Source organism: Lolium rigidum, chromosome 5 (genome assembly GCF_022539505.1).
Source record: "Lolium rigidum isolate FL_2022 chromosome 5, APGP_CSIRO_Lrig_0.1, whole genome shotgun sequence".
Lineage (NCBI taxonomy): Eukaryota > Viridiplantae > Streptophyta > Magnoliopsida > Poales > Poaceae > Lolium > Lolium rigidum.
In genome coordinates this window covers 106,790,620-106,796,619 of record NC_061512.1, presented here as the reverse complement: position 1 = coordinate 106,796,619, position 6,000 = coordinate 106,790,620, and positions in this window count along the sequence as shown.

The window sequence follows — 6,000 nt, the reverse complement described above, 5'->3', positions numbered from 1 at the left end:
TATTAGAAATAAAAATACATGTTGATTCTTCGTGTTTTAGATGCATAGCCTTTTCTTCTTGATCAAGCCAAACAAGCTCCCACAGAGTCCAGTTCCATTTCATAAGAAACGGAACTACAAAATCAAATATGTTTTGCAATGTTAATCCTTACACTCCACCTCCCAGAGAGTACCCGCTTACACCTAAAGGATGCCACCTCAACGCAAACAAGACACACCGCTCCACCTTTTCTTGACTTGCCAAACTTTGTTTTCCCTTTTATCTTTGTCAGATCTTCGTCCTGGCTTCACAACGAACTTTCGGAGTCCTAGGCTCGACCATCTTCACAGCAATCCTTCTCTTCTTCAGTACCATCCGATCTGGGGTAGTTTCAGTGCCTTCTTCTCCAGCTCCTCGCAGCACCTTCCAATCGTCGTTGCCCTCCATTTCTCCTTGCACAACGGCATCCATCTCGTGAGAAGCCTTGGCATCCTCTTCCAAATTACGTGAAAACCGGTCCAAGTTAGACTACGAGTAAAACATATTTAGTTAAGCATCGATTTCTTTTAATTATGATGATGACGTATAATAAATAGGTACCGAGACAACTGCTACATATGTATATTTTATTTCCTTTATATGTACTGAGGCAGCTGCTACATATGTATAAAGAAATTAAAATATATACATATGTGGTAGCTTCCTCGGTACCTTTCTGTTGTATTGTGATCCAAATTCATATACTAAAGGGAAGCTAACTTCTGACTCCGCTACGCTTCGGCCCAAGCCGGTACGGATCATTGGCACCGCCTATATATACATCTTGTAAGCCGCCGGCTAGGGTTTATCAGGTTATAAGATATCTCACGGCGTTTGTAAACACTCCCCGATATAGTGAAGTTTTGCTGGCTGGCGCCCGTGGTTTTTTCCCCTTCTGTGTTGGAAGGGATTTTCCACGTTAAATCTTGTGTCCCCTGCGTGTGTTCTTTTATCGTTCTTCGTTATTTGTTTGTCGCTTTTATAACACTTTCCTACAACATTGTGGAGAGGGAGTGGTGGCCTTGGTCCATAAGGAAGAAGTAATGTTTGTGACTTGATACTCACGGTGAGGCGCACCTAAAAGGCGGTATATGACTAGCATGAATGGTCAACTATAGTTGACATTGCGTTTTAATTTATGACTAAAAGAACGGTCTTCTAGTCTAGAGAACGGTTCCTCCACTTGGACTTGGAAGCGGATTCGTGGAAGCCGCCTTCGATTCCATAGACAGCCGTCCCGGACTGACACTGACAGCCCAAATTTGGGGCAGACAACCCGGGATAGGCACAACACAAGGAGGGCAAATGCGATCGATCTGCACCGGTACGTGTAACTTGGAACTTGGCCAATCGATGTCAAGCCTCGGTGTTACACGACAAGGGGAAGGAACCAAGAAAAGTTCCAAAACACCTTGAGCAGTTCACGCAAGATCCTCGCTGAGAAAGGAGGCCCCAGCCCAGGCATGCTGTGCACGCTGGAAAAGGTATAGCGGAAGCACTCGAGAGTATAGAGGAGAAGGGTAATATCCAGCAGCAGGCAGGCAGGCAAGGCATGATGAGACCCCGTCCCGTTATAGGTTGGTGCGTGTCGGCTCTGCCATGGCACCGCGTCGCGTCGGCGTCGGCGTCGGGCTGGCATGCCGTGCCACATGCGGCGGCACATGAGCGACAGCTTGGTCCATGCCACAAAGGGAGGGAATCCATCATCACGTCCTCATCCTTTCCGGTGCTCGATCGGAGAGCATCTCTTCTCCGACAGCAGCGCATCATCTGATCATCTGTTCCAAGCGACCAAGGGCAAACCACATGTGGCGTGAGACATAGTATATGGCTCGATCCAATCCTCATGCGGGCGGCCATGCGTACGGTCCACACTGCTCACAACGAAGCGATTTTCATAGTGACGACCGTCTCCGTCTGTTTCTTTTTGAGATCCACGCTATAGAAAATGGGTCTATCTAGTCTCTAGGGCTAAGTCTACTGAGAATTCGGTAAAATAAGACAAAATATGCTTGCATTCTTATAATTTCAATGTTTTAAAATAATTGTCGGTTGCAACCTTACTTGCAACTAGAAAATTTGCAGTTACGACTCCGCTTACAACTAGAAAAAAATTAGTTGCAACCAACACTTGCAACTAGAGAAAATCTCGGTTCCAACTCGGTAGATTTCAGTTGCAACCACGTTTGCGATTGGAGAAATTCTCAGTTGCAACTAGAAAAATTATCGGTTGCAACCACACTTGCAACTAGAGAAATGTCTTTGTTGCCGCCATACTTGCAACTGAAAAAACCTAATTGCAGCGACACTTGCAACTAAAAAAAATCTACTGAACCCTACGCTAAATACCAGTATACCAAGAATTAACAAATCCGATAGAAAAAAGTGCATTATTTGCATGTATGCAATGGATGTAGCTATATATGTACAAATTTTGAAACTTAAATGTGAGTAATTGTGCCATGTATATGAAAAATACATGAACTAGAAGATTAAGTTCCAAAAAATTATCATTTGACATGCAAAATTTACGCCGATCTATTAGTGACCATCCACATTAGTATAAGCAACACCCAATAGCAATAAAATTTTCAAATAGGTTACTAAACCACCTTACGATGAGTATTGACACTAGCGCGAGGCGAGCCGTCATCACTCCTCTATTACAGGAGCCAACAAAACTTATCGTAGTGGAGCATATTGCATTAGATAGATGAGGAATCGTCATGCTAAAGCCCCAAAAATTCATCGCATTGGAACAACAACCATCGCCTATAATCCCAGAACATCTGCCCTTAACTTAACTATGCATACAAAAACTACACGAATCACGACTTTTTTCAAGGATTGATCTTGAACCGGTAGAACTGCATTTCTGGGTGGTAGATTCCTCTGTCTCCGGCGCTCCCGAACGAGAAGCGTGGGCAAGGGAAATCTGCAGTTCGATCGGTCGAGGCTGTGGACCTGGACCACCAGAGGTGGCTAGCCTTCATCGAGATAAGTAAAACAATTAATCATGGCGTTTGGATCTAGACTTGGACTCGGCATATTTGTCCTGCGCGCGCGTCTGGATAGCGAGCTTTCGTAGGTTGCGCTTCGTCTTGTGCTTGGTCAGCAGTTTAGCCCGCGGAGCACGCGACGAAAGACCGTTGAGTTGATTCCTGGATTGGTGCTACAAGCTGGATTTTCTGTAAAATAGAACTGTACTTTGTTTGGAGCACTAACTTATCGTATCTCTCCATCCACGTCAATTCATAACGGGCTTTTTCCCTGTCAAAACGCTAGGACGAGTCTCGCGCCTTGACCAGGACCGGAGGTAGGGCTTAAATCACCCCCATGCACCACTTTTTTTTTTTTTTTTTTTGCGAAATACCCCCATGCACCACTTTTTTTTTTTTTTTTTTTTGCGAAATACCCCCATGCACCACTTTAACATGGTCTACAAAAAAGCTGAGACAGCCCTATACTATATAATTATACATAAGGCAAACCGATAAATTACAAAGGCCTGAACTACGAAATATGTACTTGAGTGGCCACGTCGTGATGTCAAACTAACACGTTTCCAGATTGAGCCTTCGAGCTAGTTCATGTCAAACTAACCCGTTTCCACATGCGTTTCCAAATGTGTACTTGTTATTTACCGGGCAATATATCAACCATACCAAAGCTACCAACTAGTGTACTTCTTCCTCCGTCTATAAATAGATGTTTGAGATTTATCTAAATTTAGATGTATTTAGACACCAAATAGCATCTAGATACATTCAGATGTAGACATATCTAATGCATTTGTTTATGGACAGAGGTAGTTTTTATGAGACTATATTATCCATGAACGTATGAAGAAATCCCTTCGAGGACATACAACAGCCACTAGTTGCCTCTCAACACTCTTGCAGATTTGAACACGAGATATTCCTTCTTAATTAAACGACATCCCATTGTTTATTCTTGCGCAGTGGCGGAGCCACACTTAGGCTGGGTAGTCAAATGACTACACAGCTTTTCAACAACATAAGCTGAAAGTATACAAAAAAGTATTAAAAATTTATACAAATACATGTATTTGACTACACAACATTAAGGTGACAACACAAGGTTGTTGTCCTGACGGTGTGCAACTATCTCAGGATGCGCCCTTCTCCTCCTCTCCCACACTTAAGAAAATTCGTTCAAAATATCTAATATTTATGCTAAATTTTTGAACATGATTGGCGTTTTGGGGCCCATTTGATACATCATGGTGTTGTTATGCATATTTGATAAATTTCTTAGGGAGTACATATTTGGGAAGGTGAGAGAGAAATCATGTCTTCCACAAATATTATTCAGAAATGAAAGAGAGACATCGTAGGCTGCAGCTAGGACCATCTATATTTTCTAGAATTATTCTAAACTATTGAGCTTCCCTAGGTCCTAGGGCCTACGGAGAGCACCCATATGCCCTGCCCGATGGGTCGGCCCTGGGTACACGTGCCTCCCCCACGTAGAAGTGCCAGCGAAGACAGCAACCCACCACCACCAAGGTTCCCATGACGAGCAGTGCCACCACTATCACCGCGACCACCTCGCATGGCTTCAAGTGAAGCGCCGTGGCCATGTCCATATCTCCCAAATTGTCGACTTGCCTCCAATTCGGTTCTTCTGTGGTCATCGCGCAACATACTCTTTAGTGGAGAAGGAAAAATAGAAGAAAAGGAGAGGGAGGAAGAAGAGAAGCATAGAGTTAACACTCGATAGAGGAAGAACAAGGGTCCTAGTAGTGGCAGAGCTAGCAGAGATTGGTTGGGAACCCCCCCCCCACCCCCCCCGAATCATCTGGCGCACATGTTTGTGCCAAGGCCTAGGTCGCCGGTGCAAATAGAGAGAGAAAGAATGAACCCCTTTTGTATTGTGATGGACGCCACTACACAATATATATATATAATATATAGAGAAGCTTTCCAAGTCCCACAAATATTTTAAGGGTACCTTCTTTTTTACGACTAATATTGTATATACTTATAGTAGTAAATAGTATATGGTAGAGATACATGAGCGGTCTTCAGCGATTACAAAATAAAGTCTAAAAGATGAGCAAATCTTCGAGATCTTTAAACCCTTTTTTTCCATGACACAATCTTGTACTTTTTTTAAAGCAGCCAAAGAAAAATACCACGGACATGGACATCATCGGAGATTGTCACATAATTTTAATTTTAGCCGCAATGCACGTGCGTATCTATTAAAGTAGTCAATCAACATCTGCAAAATTATCAACATCAGTATGCCACAAAAAAGTAACTGAATAGACTTGTCAATAATGTAGCGGTCGGGTTAAATATTGCTAGGATAATCCTCCTCGCGGCAACCATGAGAAAATATCCAAATTCGATATAGTGAAGCAAGATCTGAAGACCCATACCTAGAGAATTTGAATCTTCCAGCACCACCACTGATGTTGTAAAGGAGACCTTGTCATCAAACGAAGGACCAAAGATCGCTTATTGTAGATGAAAGAAGACGGCTACCAAAACTCTAGAATATCTTGAAAACATTAGTTTTATTAAAATAAACTCCACACATAGATCGTGTTCTCCCCCCTTCTGACACCGGCCTCGCCGGCAAGGCCTGGGGGATCTGTGAACGAGGCGGAGGTGGAGAAGGCGCTAAGTTCTTGGAGGCAGCCCTAGGTTTCACGATCTCTATATGTGTTTTTTTACGGGGTACCTGCTCAGATGTTTCTTTTATTACCGGTACCAAATCTCTTCATTGCTTATTGTATTATCGCCGTCTATTGTTTAGCATGATTAATACTTCCGAACAAGTATTTGAAACTTGTTCTTTGCTAAGATCCAGGGCGAAGGTAAGCACTGAAGCTATGGAACCAGCAACAATGAGCAGGGACGAACCTACTGCGTTGGTGGAAAGGGTATCAGACCGTGGTGTTACAAGAAAATCGTCGGGCGTTACAAACAGAACCAATGACACTAAGAAAA